This window comes from Mesocricetus auratus, unplaced genomic scaffold (assembly GCF_017639785.1).
Source record: "Mesocricetus auratus isolate SY011 unplaced genomic scaffold, BCM_Maur_2.0 Super-Scaffold_6730, whole genome shotgun sequence".
In the NCBI taxonomy this organism is placed as follows: Eukaryota; Metazoa; Chordata; class Mammalia; order Rodentia; family Cricetidae; genus Mesocricetus; species Mesocricetus auratus.
Window position 1 is genome coordinate 43,488,518 of NW_024429184.1, and position 17,549 is coordinate 43,506,066.

Below are 17,549 nucleotides of genomic sequence, written 5' to 3' on the forward strand. Positions count from 1 at the left end.
CCTTCATTACTGTCTTTCAGGGTTATCCCAAAAAGGGATTGTAATGTTGTGGCTATCCACTTCCGGGTGACACCTGAATACCTTCAGTAAACCAGAGCCAAGTCTTCTCTTCCTCGGTGAACTGATAGGGCCCACCCCATGAGCTGCATACTTTGCATCAGATGACATTGTAATGGGAGTATAGCAGAAACCATAGGCATCTGGGCAACTTCTTCATATAACTTGCTTGTGCCTTCCAGTCCCATCACGTATATTTCACTTCCATTTGATAATAGAGCACTGCTCTGTACATCATACTTTATGACTTGGTGGGCCAAACAACACCCCAGTTTATGACAGGCAGGTCAGGTTATGTTGTATGGTTATTTGGTGGTCCATTGTCAAATGTTCAGTCTCCACTAAGGCCCAATAGCAAGCCAAGAGCTCTCTTTCAAAGGGAGAATAATTGTCTATATATTAAGGTAGAGCCAAAATCCCAAAGGCCTGGACAAAGGCTCCAAACAGGATTCCTATCAGCCATTGAAACCTCAAGCAACATCAAATCTACTGGATCAAATGTCAATATGGCTGCAGAGAAGCCTGTACCTATTGAAGAGCCTTCTCTTGTTCCAGCCCAGATACAAAGATAACAGTTTTTTAATTCACTTTGTGTATGGGCTGGAGTAACACACCCGAGTGAGGAATATGCTGTCTCCAGAATCCAAGTAACCCCACTATACCTTGTGTTTCCTTCTTGGTGACGGGAGGGACCAGTACAATAACTTATCCTTCATCATAGAAGGATTATCTCTGCATGCCCCACCCACTGGACTCCTAAGAATTTCTCCAAGGTAGAAGACCCTTGAATTTTGTATCCTTTGATGCATATATGTGCTACCAATGAGATTAAAGTGGTTTCTCCTTGGTTCAAATAGCATGATGTCATCAATATAGTGCATGAATGTGACTTTGTGGAAGAGACAGACAATCAAGATCCCTTCTGTTATGAAAGCTAATATATATATATATATATATCCTTGAGGTAAAAATGTAAAGGTACACTCCTGGCCTTGCCAACTGAAAGCAAACTGCTTCTGGTGGTCCTTATGAGAAAAGGGCATTTGCTAGATCAATGGTTGCATATCATTACAAGGAGACATGTTAATTTGGTCAGGCAATGACACCACATCTGGTATGGCAACTGAAATTGAATATTTTCATATGTCACTACCTGGTTGAGTTTTCTATAGTCAGTTGTCATTCTCCATGATCTGTCTGACTTCTGCAATGGCCAGATAGGAGAGTTAAAGGGAGATGTGACTGGAACCACCACCCCTGAATCTTTCAAGTCCTTGATGGTGGCACTAATTTCTGCAACTCCTCCAGGGATGCAATACTGATTTTGGTTCACTATTTTCTTTGGCAGAGGCAACTCTAAAGACTTCCATTTATCCTTTCCAACCTTAATATCCCTCACTCCACAGGATTAAAGATATGTCTTCCTACCTCAAAGATCTGGATTATAAGTAGATTTTCCAACATCAAATTAGGCAGAAATACTCACAGGTGTGCCCCCACTTTTTGGGTTTTAGTTAATTCGAGAAGTAGTCTACTTGACAGCCAAGAATAACCATCACATATGAAAATATTCCTTTGGGAGTTGAAGAGATGAGTCAGCACTTATTGCTTCTTCAGAGGACCTGAGCTTGGCTCCAATGCTTGCATTGGACCATCAGCTTATAGCTGTGTATAATTTTAGCTTGAGAATGCACCTGTGCTCATCTGCACATACTCACATACATAGAGTCATATACATAAGTACAATAATAAAAACAAATACTAAAGATAGAAAGTTTACTTTGGATCAGAGTCATCAGGCTTAAGGATATGCCTTTTCATGTATTCAACACTTGCTTTGGGGGTGGGGCTGAACCAGGTTTTACTCTGTAGCCCAGACTGGTCTAGAACTCACTAGATAACTCAGGTAAGCCTAGATTTCACTAGGTAACCCAGGCTGCCCTTAAACTCATCACAGTCCTCCTAGTTCAGCCTCCCAAATAATGGGATTGCAGGTAGGAGGCGCTTAATCTATCTTTACATTTTCCTAAAGCAATTCTATAGTATTTCCAAAGTCATTGAATTGATGCCCTACTGACATTGGTTCAGTGTTCCTGTTGTCCCACAATCTACCGTTAGTTATTTTGTACCAGACTTACTAGAACTAGGAAACTTTCAGTGAGTTTCATAGACTCATTTTAAAGGTATTACTGAAATAGACAGTCACATACATCTGTACTTTCATCATTAGAAATGTTAGGGGAAAAAATCAGGAATCCATATGACCTGTCTCAGAAAAAAAACTGAGATGATATATTGTTTATGATGTAATAAAACTTTCCTGGCGATCAGAATGCAAAGCTAGCTACAGTCATAGAAGCTGGGCAGTGTTGGCACACACCTTTAATCCCAGAACTCAGGAGACAGATGCAGATGACTTTCTGTGAGTTCAAGGCCACCTGGGCTACATGAGAATAAATCAGTTTAAAATGGAAACAGAGCTCATGCCTTTAATCCCAGCATTAGAGAGAATTTAAGGAGCTTGGTGCAGTCTCAGGAGCAGTCTGAGATTTGGTGAGGAGGAGTGCAGTCTGGGGATACAATCTGAGATTCAGTGGATCACCCCTTCCGTCTGAGCATTGCCAGAGGTGAGAACTCCCAAATGGCTGGCCACTTTGCTTTTCTTATCTTCAGCTTGAACCCCAATATCTGTCTCAGGTTTTGTATTATTCATGCTAAAAAAAATGGCTCTAGAGTTAAACAGACATTTCTAGAAATCAATCACATGTTATACCTGTATTAATTATATTCTGTTTAATTCTTACAATCTTCAATAAGGAAGAATTTTACAATTTGAAAAAATTAATTTTAGAAGGAGTACTTACTAACCAGTTTACACAGTAAATGACAAACACTCTGACTTCAATTATACCCACAAAAAAAAATTTCCAAGGTTGAGTATCTGTAGTCCTAAGCCACATTACACACCAAGTTCAACTTACTGTTTAAAAAATTCTAAAAACGAATTAGAGTGGAAAACTGCCATCCATATTAGCTATATATGATGGACTGTTGACAAAGAAGAAATCCATTTTTAATGCCCCAGCACGTCATTAGGGAAGCAAGCTGACTGAGTGAACTGAACCTGGCATTTATCACTGAGCCAAGATAAAAAGCCACTGAGTTGTGGTATTCTATGACCTTCTTCCTGACAGCCACTGACAATGTATCCAATGACTTAAGCAGTCTTTTCAGCATCATTTAAGCTTGCCTTGCTTTTCCTATGCTAGTTTAATGAAGAAGAAAAAACTGGGATTCTCTGATGGTACCATCCTAAATGTATAAGGAACTTCTTTCTCTAAATTCCATGGTCTCCGGATGTCTTTGTACTTAGCAGTCCATTTTTTACCTTGTGACCATGAAAATGAGGTGAGGATTAATAATCCATTTCATATGTAATCATAAATTGATACCTGCTCCACACTTCTCGCCCCTTGAGGTTTCAGCACAGGTAGTAAAAATAAGACATCATGCACAGGGTGAAACCTACTTGCCCAAACTATGTTTCTACCCCATCAAATAGTACTTAGGCAGTACAGAAGGTACCATAAAGTATGAGAGAATTGCTCTCCGTTCTGCCTAGGTAGTGCCATAAGTAGCCACTGACAAGTGACTGCTCTCTGTGAACAAGAAATAACCAATCCCTGCCTATCAGTTAGTTTGCACAAAGGCTCATATCAAAACCTGGATCCACTACTCTTCTCCTTACTGGACCATCCTAAAGCTGTGTTATTAGGGAAATGTCTTCACAGAGACAATGATAGCTGATAGCTGAATGAATCCTTAAAGAAATGTTTGACTGTGAAAATATGAATTTGCTGTTGCTATACTATAGTATATATCAGTATCATTCTCCATGAAATCCTAATATGCCAAGATGATGTTGTTGTCAGCAAAAATAAAATGAGTTCATCACAAAATTCTATACACACACACACACACACACACACACACACAATCTTTGCTTTTCAGTGCCACATCCCCTAAAAATCTATTGTTTGGCACATCTGTAAAATTAGTATTAAAAGCTTGACTAATATCTCCGAAATTCCAGACTGAGTATTGTCAGTGTTTTATATATATATATGGTCATTTTGTTTTTATCAGTTTAAACTTTAATTAAGCAATAGAGGAAATGACTAAAAAGAATCTAAAATGGTTTCAGAGAAAGGTTAAATCTCAAGTCTATAAAATAGTTGATCTTCCCAATATCCTTTTGGGGAAGACATACAATTTTTGAATTTCTTTGCTATATGTAATTATTTGAGAAAGAATTGTTAGTTTCCTGGAAAATGGGAGGAACAATTGAGGAATTGAATTAACCAAGATATGATTTGTTTTCTAGGTCTGTAGGAAGACAAAGACCAAGAAATCATAAATAACTTGCTACCACATAAGATAAAATGGAAGTAAACAATTCAGGAAATAAGAATCACTATTTATGCAGCTCCTATATGCATTAATAAAGATAAAGGAATATTACAAACAACTCTGTGGTCACAAATTTTATGCCTTGAAAAAAGGAACAAACTCTTTGAGTTCAAATAACCTAATGTCACATAAGGGGGAAAAGCTAAAGAATTCTACACTGACCATCGAAGTTAAATTTAGTCCAATACTTTGCCACAAAAGAACGATGAACCATAAAGAAATGCTTTATGTATTTAAAGTAACAGCATTAACACCAGTTCCACACAAAGTTTTTAGAAGTACAAATCCTTACCCTGGAGAAAGCAAATGAGACCATGCTCCTCAAGTGTACAGAAAAGCAAAGCCTCTCCCACACAAAATTCCTGAAGAAAATAATAGCAAATCTAATAATTCATTACTTTCAGGAAAAATACATTCTTATAAAGAATAGTTGTTTCAATGTAAAGATAATTCATCAGAAAAGAAAACAATCCTCTCAGTTAGTACACACAGCGCGTTTAACAAGATCCCACACTGACTGATGTGTAGGTATTTCCTCAAAATGAAAACATTCCCTCCTGGAGGGAGTGGGTACTCTGCACACTGAGGAGCTCAGGAAACTTAATGGGAGCAGGAAGCTGACAAAACTTAGAGGATTCAGGATATTTGCAACACATTAAGAGTCAATTTTCAAATATCTTTGGGCAGTGTCCATGTCAATCTTTTATACAGTTTTCAAATTACCTTTGTGCCTTATTACAGAGTTTTTGAGACATTCTTAGTGAGGATGTTAAAATGTGTTCATCCTGCCAGGCGGTTGTGGCGCACGCCTTTAATCCCAGCACTCGGGAGGCAGAGGTAGGTGGATCTCTGTGAGTTCGAGGCCAGGCTGGACCGACAGCCTCCAAAACAATACAGAGAAACCCTGTCTCGTAAAAACCAAAAAAAAATGTGTTCATCCTTAGTCTCTGGGAAATGGCAAACTGCAGTGAGATTCAGCTGTCTATCAATTCATGTGAAATGAAAAGAACTGATGAAGCCAACCACTGGTGAAGATTTGACTTAACTAGAACTTTTTGTGCAATCCTTTGACAGGGGTGCAAAATAATACATAAACAAAATACTTTGATATCTTCCATAGTAGCAAACATGTGCATAACATATGACTCAATATTTCTTTCAAGAAAAAAAAATAAAAGCATCTGTCAATTGTTGTGAAATGAGGTCAGAAGTTAATAAACAAATGAAGTGTTGGTCAGTGGAGCATGGAAAACCACACTGTGGTATGCACACAATATAGAATACTACTAAGCAGTATAAGAAAATAAATGACTGGTGTAGTAATGAGGATGAGAATTAAACATGCTAATGTGAAGTAAATACAAAAGCAGACATAAATATAATGCATTGGATGATCCCTTAGTTTACACTTCAGATGAAGAAAAGTAACAGAGACAAAAAAAAATAGGTCAGCAGCAAGGAGGGATTGACAGCAAAAGATCGATTTCGAGGTCAGATACTATTCTCTATCATTATTAAGTGAGGAGTTGCACAGCTGTATGAGATTGTTAGGGCTTATCAAGAAGTACAGCAGAAGGGGTACATTTTGCTATATATATATAGTTTGCCTTTGTGTGTGTGTGTGAAGATTTTGCCACTGAAATAATGACAATGGAGACTACTTGCATCCTGGTTGAGTAGCTACTATTTGACTTGGATAAAACAGTTTCACTCAACCACATCCTATGTTATCTGTGAAATTGAGTTAATTATGCCTGCTGCATAATCTCAGGACTTGGGAGATGGAAACAAAGGGATTACTATGAGTTCAAGGGTTGCCTAGGCTCCATAATAAGACCCAAATTAAAAGAACAGTTGAGAAGAAAACACTCTTAGATAGTGTGATACAACTGGAATTTCTATATACAATTGGTTTTTCCATTCTGTAGCAATAAGCATTTAAACAAAAGCAATCTTCAAGCTGACTGCTTTTTCATGTTAGGGAGAAATCCATTAAAAATATTTTAGTATTATTTACTGTTTTATTGACCTCATTCAGGCATTAAACCTATCTGAGAATTTGATATATTCTTAATGTTTATTATATTCTAAATTCATTTTTTATTTTAAAAATTTTTATTGTACATACCAATCCCTCCCTCCTCTCCTCCCACCCCCATCTTCCCCCTCCCCACACCCCCCCATGCACTCCTCAGAGAAGTCAACAAAGTCTGGCATACCAAGTTGAGGCAGGACCAAGCCCCTTCCCCCCCATACCAAGACTGAGCAAGGTATCCCACCATAGGGAATGGGCTCCAAAAAGCCAGTTCATGCAGCTGGGTTAGGTCCTGGCTGCCAGGGTCATCCCAACAGATCAAGCCATGTAACTGTTACCCACATTCAGAGAGCCTAGTTTGGTCCCATGCAGGTCCCCCAGCTAAATTTAAAGGGAAATCCCTCTATTCTTCTTTAAAACAAAAATAATAACCCAATTGTTACATATTTTAATCACTAGTGTATATAATGTAGCTTTTCTAAGTAACAATTAGTGAAATAATGTTTTGTAAATCTAGAAGCAATATTAAAGTTAGTGACTTGGTTGTATGCCTGAAATTCATTAATAATACTCCCTAATATTTAATTAGACATTAATAGTATAATATTGAAGTAAGCAGCATTTATGTTTTTGTTATAGCTATGCTGTGATTTCTACTGTGCTGTTATTTTGGAAGTACTTACAGAGATCAGCTACTTCTTACTGTGTGAGTCTTTGTAGTCTTCTGTATAAATGTACTGTTCTCTCAGAGCACTTACCCCACGTGACTTACACCTAGATTATTGTACTCCACTTGAAAAACAAATATCTGTAGCATCTTCTTCTACACATGTTCGAGGGATACTTTTAAGTCAAAAAATGAACGGAAAAGTTTTCTGCTTCACAAAAAATACACCATCTCCTTTTAAAACAATATAGTTACGATGACTGGCATAAACAAAAGAGAACACTTGCCTTTGAAAAAGCAAACACAAATGGAAAAGATTAAAGTGGAAATCAAAATTAAATAAAGAAAATAATAAGTACTGGCAAAGCATAGATAATGTGCAGATTTGTCCTCAATTCTCAAAGTAATTTTAAAACATAAAGTTATTCTATTATAAAACTAAGGCAAGAAGCTAGAGAAATGTCTCAGTGGTTAAGAGTACTTGTTCTTGAAGATGGATCCCAGCACCCACATCAAGTGGTTCACAACCACCTGACACTCCTAATCCAGGGGATATTAATCCTCTTCGGACATCCCTGATGTCTGCTTGCATGTGTGCATATGAACATGCAGATGTCCACATGTACACACATACACATAAGCAAAAAGGAAATAAACCTTGAAGAAACAAGACAAAAAGATAAAAATAAACAAAATCCTTAATTTTTAATATAGAAATTAAGACTTTTTAAAAAGGCTAAAATATTCTGTTACCTCTGTATATGTGCACATGAGTGCAGGTGCCCTCTTAGGCAGCAATAGACCCTGCAGAGCTGGAGTTGAAAGTGGTTTGAGCTGCTTGAATAGGGGTCGTGGGAAACTCAGGCAGGTCTTCTGGAAAAGCAATATGTATTCCTAGCTTCTGAGCCATCTGTACAGCCCTATATTGCCCTACTAGTCTTCTAGGAACTTCTCAATCCAATCATATTTACGAAAGAGGTGAGCCATCATCCTACTGTATGAAAGGTGTACTGATGTACATGAAGTCTATAAGGGAGTAGAAGGTCTGGCCATTCTCCGGTAAGCCAAGACCACATGGAAACACATAGATTAATAGAAATGAGTTAACAACTAAAACAGAGCTAGCCTGTAAGAAGTCCTAGTCATCAGCCAACAATTTTATAATTAATAAAAGTCTTGGTGTGCTTATTTAGGGCAAGGTGGCTGCAGAACCAGGTGGGAAATTCAGCAAGAATCTCTATCAAAGATTAAATTTTCCTCAGGAGGAATATGATTTCCTAGGACAAATATAGGTAGCTATGTAAATAGATGATAGATAGATAGATAGATAGATAGATAGATAGATAGATAGATAGATAGATGAGATAGAGAAGGAACAATATAAGTATTACCCTAATAATAACCATATGTTGAACACCTACTCTGAGTCAGGCAATAAGATACTATACTGAATAAGACAAGAAAAAAGTCTCTATTCTAATAAAGCTTATATCAAGTGAAAGGAAAACACTGAGGGCAAAATGGAGAGAATTCGAGTAAGTTGAGATGTGAAGGTGAATTTTGAGTGATTGGCCTCCTGTGTTTACTGTAAGCTGTTACAACAAATTCAGCAATATTACTAAAGATATCAGACTCAGAAATGGCTCAATGGGTAAAGCACTTGCAGTGTAAGACTGATGACTTGAGTTTGGATCCCCAGAACCAGACCAAAGTAAGACACAGTAGCACGCCTATGATCCCAGAGCTGCTCTGGGGATGTGGAAGGCAGACATCAGAGTCTCTAGATGGTCCCAGGCCAGCTAGCCTGGCATACCGAGTGGAAAAATAAGAGACCCTGTCTCAAACAAGATAGAGGGTGAAGACCAATTGGGGAATGTCTTCTGGATCCCACATTCACTATGTGATACACATGCACACATATTCACATAAGCAAGCATTTGTGTGCACGCACACAACAATGAATAAAAAGGTAAATAACATTCAAGAGACTTTAAGTGCTATCTCAACCCCATTTTAGTCAGTTTCATAATACAAATCATACCACTTCATTTTCATGGATCTTTAAATATAAAAGCAATCAGTTTATCTTATTTCATTATATTGGAAATAAATGTAGTTCTACTTCTGTTTTAACTCAAACAAACTCCTAAGGAAGTGGTAAAGTTTGGCATCATGTATTTTCCCTTGATCTGGGAGTATGGTTCCTCCTTGGATCTCAGAAATGGCCTTGATGTTCTCACAAAATAAATTGTATGTGCATATGTAGTAGATATTACTATATCTATTATATATTAGGATTAGGGGTTTTGCTCAGTGATAGTGCTAGACTAGGATGTGCAGAACCCTGAATTCTATCTCCACAACAACCAAAAATTAGGGGAGGAAGGAAGTAGATGGATAAATCTTCTGGGTCTACAAACTATGAAAATAAAGCAAAGATCAATAAAAATGAAGAATAGCAATTTGGGATCTCACTTCTACATGTTTGACCTTTTGCCAGCCCCTGTGCTTTGGAACTGCGATGGCAGCAATACAGTGTTGTGCTGGATCCTGTACATGATATGGAGATCACAGAACTGACTGCAAACGTCTTCATAAGTGTAAATGGAGGCTAGGATGCACTGTCTCAAGAATTCCAAAAGGAAAGAGCACTCACAAACATGATCTTTGCGAAACTCAGGGAAATTTGCAGAGCTGGACATAAAGGTAAAAATTCAAGCTGCCCACAGAACAGTGGACCTGTTGCGCTATCACTGGCAGAGAGCCTTTGGCAGCATCATGATTTACCCTCTATCCAGCATCTTTGAAACATTCCCATATAGACGTAGTGATGAACGATTAAGGGGGTGGAGACTGGACAGGGACCATTGTGCTTTTACAAGGCTCAAGCATGCAAGCCTCCAAGGAAATCTAATCCGAGTGAGTTGGGTCAGAGTCAGTGACTTCATTAATTGGCACTGAACATGATTCTCACAGCTGTTGTACGGGGTTCTGGCAAGGGTTTCCCCAACCCAGATATAAACCTAGTCAAACAGAAAAATGCCAGACAGTGAAATTGCAAAAGATTCTTCTTGCTCCTCTGCCTGTGAGGATGATCTGAAATAATTTTCAGCAAATTACCCAATCATAGAAACTGCGTGACACACTTTGTAGGTAACATTGCTCATCATTTTGCTCTATAGATGAGTAACACCTTTGCATGGATCATCATCCCAAATTTAATAGCCCTTATTCCATCTAGGCCAGAATGTAAGCCCATTTATTATGAATCCACATTAATTCAGAAACAATTTACCCTCTAAACCTCAAGGCTTGCACCCTCATTCTATACAATGTCCAATGAGATTCCTCGCCACTAAGTCGGACAGTCTGGTATGATATCTACAACTGATGAACTAGTCTGAGAGTTCCGCATACTAGTTCACCAACCTCTTAATTAAAATCTTTGAGTATACAAGCAACACTTAAACCCATCAATAGACAATTTAATATCTATTTCTAGAAATAGAAAAAAGAATGTTTTATGGCTAAAACCATAATATAAAATGAGTAACTTAGAGTCAGATTAAATGGTTATTGTGGAGATAGATAGATAGATAGATAGATAGATAGATAGATAGATAGATAGATTATAAATAGATAGATAAAATAGATAGGTGATGGATAGATAATGGATAGATAGTATATATGCAACAAATTATAAATAATCCTTAGAACACAAACAGTGCCAAGCAAAACTAGAAAATGAGCAACTATGCAGGAAGTAGAGAAGTGAGAACATTGCTATTAACAGGTCAGTATATGTAAAGATCCAGCCTTATTCAAAGAACTACAATGTTCCAATGCAGAAACAGAGAGTGAAGAATCTTAGATTCCATACGAATGAGTAATTTTTAATTTATATCATGTAGAAAAATGAGAGGGGTATTTGTAGTGGGAAAGATCATTAAAGTGGTTTAGGGGGTGTCAATAGGATTAGTTCCTTCAGGGAATTCTGGGCAGAATCTGCTCAGTGCCTCTCACCTGGACTGAGCACTCACTGGCAGTCCTTGGCATTCTGAGGCTGTGGATGCAGTTTGAATTGTGCTTGCCCCTGCTCACAGTTTCTCCCTGTTTCTCACCACATGAGCATCTCTCCTTTATCTCCTCTCTTTACAAGGATCCCCACTGAATCAGCTGAAGCCCTGCACCAATAACCTCTTCTTAACCTTAACATTTGCAACTGACCTATTTCCAATAAAGGTCATATTCACATGCATAGGGGAATTACTATTTCAAGAAATATTTTAGCAGTGAACAATTGAAACTATAGCAGATTGTGAGATGTTTTAATTAATTTTAGATAGTCTTTTGTTTTGGATAGTTGTTAGAAAAAATGTAGGTCCTAACTAAATATTTATTGGCTGATTAAATTACTCAGTCCATATAGCTGCCTACTCTAATGTGTAAGAGCTTAAGGGACAGAGTCTAAATCTTACTGGAATTCATGTCTTAATGCTTAATTAAAAGAATGCTTCCCTCTAATCAGAGGCTTTGCATCTGTATTCTTTGCCGAAATAACTTGTTGATGGATTGTTTGCTATATTGATCCAATCAGTCATTCAAGTGGACCCCTGTTAACTCTCCACTCAGTCAAAACAATCCTGTTACCCTTTAGATGCAGCCTCTTCAACAATTCAAGCTCCTTCTGGCCTGTGGTGTACTCTGAGAGATACTCACCTCATACTAGTTCTCCATTCTTTCAGCATCTGAGCCATACAATCCAAAATTTTGTTGCCTCCTATGAAGACTCATATTTAGACTCTTAAGATTCTCCAAATGCATAGAAAATGTCACTTGGTTTTTGTTTCAGATAATTAAAACACTTCATTTTGCTGCTATGATTTTACTTTGATTCAATTAGCTATTTTATTTCTTAAGATAGAGTCTTATTATCGGAGAAGGACATTTAAGGTAGCTTCTCCACTATTACTTAGATTGCTAGTTGGGGTCATCCTTGTAGATCTCTGGACATGTCCCTAGTGCCAGATTTCTCTTCAAGCCTATAATGACTCCTTCTATTATGATATCTCTTTTCTTGCTTTCCTCTATTCTTCCCCTGACTCAATCTTCCTGCTCCTCATGTCCTCCTCTCCCCTCCTTTTCTCCCCTTCTCTTTCTCCTAACTCCCTCTCCCCTCCCCCCATGCTCCCAATTAGCTCAAGATATCTTGTCCCTTTCCCCTTCGCCGGGGAATCATGTATGTCTCTCTTAGGGTCCTCTTATTTCCTAGCTTCTCTGGTGGTGTGGATTGTAGGCTGGTAATCCTTTGCTCTATGTCTAAAATTCATATATGAGTGAGTACATCTTATATGCCATCCAGTAGCTGATGGAAGCAGAAGCAGACACCCACCGCTAAACACTGAACTGAACTGGAATCCAGTTGCATAGAGGGAGGAGTTATGAGAAAAGGGGTCAATATCAGGCTGAAGAGACCCACAGAAACAGCTGACCTGAACAAGGGGGGAGCTCACAGGAAACCAGCATAGGACTGTTCCAGACCATCTGAACGAGGATGTCAGTTTGGAGGTCTGTGCAATCTATGGGGCTTCTGGTAGTAGATCAGTATCTACCTAGTACAAGAATGGACTTTGGGAGCCCACTCCACATAGATGGATACTCTCTCAGCCTAGACACACTAGGGAAGTGTCTAGGTGCTACTCCAAATGATATGACAGACTTTGAAGATTCCCCATGGAAGGCCTCACCCTCCCTGTAGTGTAGAAAGGGAGATGGAATAGGAGGTGGGGGGGGCAGGGGAGGAGGGGAGGGAGAGGGAACTGGGATTGACATGTAAAACAAGCTTGTTTCTAATTTAAATTTAAAAAGAGAGAGTCTTATTTAACCCAGGATGGCCTCCAACTCACATTCCTCATGCCTTAGCATCTTAAATGCTGAGATCGTGGACTTCTACCACCTCACCCTACTGAAATATCTTTACTGTTACAAAGCCATAAACACAGACTCACTGTTTCTCAGATTGAAAAAAAGACTCTAATTAGACTTCTTCAAATACTGGTGCATATTAAACTGAATTTATTCTTTTTCACTCTGTGTTATATGTAAACATTTTAATTTTTTCTATGCTTAAAAAGTACACTTAAAGAACATGAAAAGTAACAAACATGGATTTGAAATATTTTCTGGGTACTATCAAATACATTGGTACATGGATGTGTTTGTATATAATTCCAGATGTGTTGAATAAAAAATATTTGTTATTTCCATTTAGTTCTTCATTATCTTGCAAAAATGCATTACATATAACTCCTTTGATCATATTGCTCACATTATGAGACAATGAAATTCTCATGGGAGCCTCTTCTATATCTAACATTTTCTTATTAATCTTGAGAGTTTGCACTGTGCAAACCCACTTTGCTTGGAGTAGGATAGACACAAAATAAATTTCAATATTAAGCATAGGTAAATGCTTTCCCAAAGAACAGGTTTATTAAACATATTCAGAATTCTCTAATTGATTCTGATTAATTTGTACAACAGGGTTTCTAAATGGAACCCATCATTTTAAGGACTGTAAATGCTTTTTAGGGCATTCCAAACATATAGCAAACACATAAATGTATCTCATACTATTTCTGAGAAGTATTTTATTTTGTTTGGGTGGAGCAATTAACCATGAGAAAGAGTTGAAGTTTCTCTAAACACAAGGGAAGATGTCTAACAAGTGACACGAAAAGAGGGTTGACAGTGAATCCTCTTCCGTTTTTTTAACCTCCAGTCTGATGAGCCTCCCAGGGCAGGATGGCCTTTGACACTCCCAGCCTCTGCTTCCTGGATTTTGTTCCTAACTCCTCTGTACTGTGCCTTTGACTGTTTCTCAGCTTAAATTCTGCACACAGTGAACAGGACGACTACAGGCAGATCTTACTAGTGTGGCTTGTCATAGGAAGCCGGAGGGCATTTTGCTTGCTCAGTGGCTCAGTAGAGTGCAGAAATACCATGGTGTTATATGAAACCAGCAAGTGATCTTAAACACTAGCTAACCACTCCAGTCTTCCATCTGTAAAACATACGCGTATCCTAGTTGGCAATTCATTGATCTGTTTGGTGCTGTTATAGTTGAATCACTTCATTATATGTTTATTGCTTAAAACAATTTTTAAAATAAAAATATTTTGATCATAGTCTTCCTCCACGTCCTTCCAGATCCTCTATGCTTCCCTCTCCCCACAACTGTAAGTTCTTCCTCAAAATAACAAACCAAAAAAATAAAATAAAAAACAAAACCTCCCAAACCTAGAAAATAAACATGCAACATCATCCAAAAAGAAAAAACAAAACACCAACTTATAACTAAGTAAAATCACTAAAAAAAAATTGTAGAGTCCATTATTTGTTGCTGAACTAGTCCTAACTATGCATTGTCATTCCACTGGAGAAAATTGATTTTTCCCTCTCAAAGAGATATAAATGAATGACAGTTCAGTTGTTAACCTTTGCCCTGTTGGCTAGGTTTTCATTCATTCACTTTTTAAAACACATAATTTATTCATTTTAACATCTCCATGACAAACATTATACAATCATAACTAAACATTGAATCCTTATATGTCAATTGTTGCATTTCTCCTTCTTTAATATAGTAATATAATATGTTGTTATATTTTTCCAAAATTCGTTTTGTCAGATATTAACATTGCTAAACGATGTACTTTGGGCAAATTTACAACACTTTCTCATATTCTTTTAACTTTCCATTTCTTTATTAACCATATTTACTATTCTTTGTTACATATAATTCATGTTTGTCATTGTTTCTTGACACGGGGTCTCTCATGATAGCCCAGGCTGGCTGATGACTGGTGGGGTCACTAAGTAGCTCAGGCTATTCCTGAGCTCCAGGCAATCTTTCTGTTCACCCTTCTGAGTGCTGGGATTCAAAACATTAGCCATATTCAGTTCCATGGCACAGTTTTAATCAGGCCTGAAAGTGGGGCATTTTAATAGGCGCATTCAATATATGTACACTTACTGTTTGATGTATGGGACCATTGCTCTGGTATTTCTACTTTTCACATTCTACTTACTATTTTGTTTGCTTTTTTTCTTACTTTCTTCTCTCTTAGATGAATAGTGTTATATGACAGTCTGCTATTTTTTCTATACTAACCTGGAAGCTTTTGATTACTGTTAGTGCCTACTTTAAACCTTTGGCATAAAAAGTTTAGTTTGAAATATTCTTAGATTTCCACAAACATAGAGAATATTTATAAACACATGTAATAAGGGACTTGTATCCAAAAAGTACAAAGAACATCTAAAACTCAATTAAAACAATAAAAATAACTCAATTTGGGGATTTTGTTGGTTTATTTTGTTTTGATTTTTCATGACAGAGTTTCTCTGTGTAACTTTGCAGACCATGCTGGCCTCAAACTCACAGAACCCTTCCTGCTTCTGCATGCTGGGATTAAAGGCATATGCCACCACCGCCCAGCCAAATAACTCAATTTTTTAAAAATGAAAGAGAAACTAACAGAAGTTTTGTGAGCTATAAATAATAATGTTGCCACTACATGTTACCAGGAAATTAAAATTAAAGCAACACTGAATGCCTGTCAGTGCAGGAAAGTTAGAACACTGAATCTAAAATAAAAGAGTGCTGGAAAAGGTGAGGAGAAGTAGGAGCTCTTATTCATTGTGGGAATACAAAATAATGCAGCCATTCTAGGAGACCACACCTTACAAAGCAAAATGTAGTGTTCCCTTGAGGTCCAGCAGTAGCACTCCTTGAAATTGCTAAGTCGAACTGAAAGTTTATGTCTGCACAAAAATGCACAAATCATTTTTCTACACTGGCCTTATCCATCATCACCAGAAACTGAACTTAATGGTGTGTATTTAACTAAAGGAACTAATAAACATGGATATATTTATATAATGAAATATCATTCATTAGTAAAAATGAAATTACCTATTAAGACATAAAAAGATATAGAGGAACTTTAAGTATATATTAGCAAGTAAAATAAGCCAATATGAGAAGGCTCATCCTGTACAATGTCCACTGTTGGAAATTTTGCAGTAGACAAAGTTATAGAGACAGTTAAAGGGCAAATTGTTGTCCAATGTTTTAAGGAATATAGGTGTGAGTGAATGGCTGGAGCAAAGACTGTTAGCACCCTGAAAATAGTTTTCTATAAGATTTCCATGATTGCTACATACCCTCAAGCCATTTGGATTGTACAGTACTGTTGAGTTAGGATAGAATTTTCTACCACAACAGAAGAAGCAATATAAACTTTTGATTATAGTTACTAGTATTCCAATATCATTTCATTTGCTACAGTTAGCATTCTAGCATAGAATGAAGTTTTACTAATGGAAGACATATGTACAGAGGTGAGCTAGGTATATGAAGTTCTATACACTGACTAATCAGCTATTTAGCAACACTTACTAGTTAATATTGAAGTTTTTCCAATCATCTGCATACATATGGTCAATTTTTGACAAAGGTGCCAACTTAACTCCATAGAGAAATAGTTCATGCTGTGACATCTATATACAAAAGAATAAACTCTAATATTTGCCTAGAGATATAAAATACTTAGTTTCCAAAGCATTATTGAGCTTTGTATGTATACAAGGAAAACTGCAATTTCTGGGCAAAAACACTGAAATTCTTTGTGTCTTTGATTTATTAAAAATTCTTCAATCTGCACCAAAAGTGTATATAAGAAAAATGGAGAATTGTATATCAAAAGTTGAATAATTTTCAATAAAATTTTACGGGTTTTTTTTCTCTTTGTTGTTTTGGGGTTTTGTTTTCTCTTTCTTTTTTGTGTAGGTGATTTTAGTTTTTGATTTTTTGAGGCAGAGTTTCTCTGTGTAGCTCTGGCTGTCCGAGAATTCACTATAAAGACTATACTTTCAGGGATCATTTCTGTAGTTCGTTACTAGACAATTCACTATATAGACCAGGGTGGTCTCAAACTCAGAGATCCTCCTGCCTCTGCTTCCCAAAGACTGGGATTTAAGGCATGTATACCACCACCCCCTGGCAAAAATTTATAAAAGTATCTTATTGAAGATTTGTATAAAATTCTCATAATCTAGTGTATGAGCAAAAAAAATCAAAAGATTCAGACATTGCATTTACAAGACTAAATATGAGCAAAATTAATAGTCAAAAGCATTTTATATTATAGAGTTATTACACAAAAAGATTATTAGAAATATTTAAATGAAAATATAAGGAAATAGCAATAGAAGACTTCTAGAAAGACATGTTTTACCTAAAACTAATAATCTCAA

General features: G+C 37.1%; 1 pseudogene; it reads left to right on the forward strand.

The window, feature by feature from the left end:
- The first annotated feature begins 17,153 nt into the window (after nt 1-17,153).
- Nucleotides 17,154-17,236, forward strand: LOC121139087 (annotated as a pseudogene).
- Nucleotides 17,237-17,549: the final 313 nt, after the last annotated feature.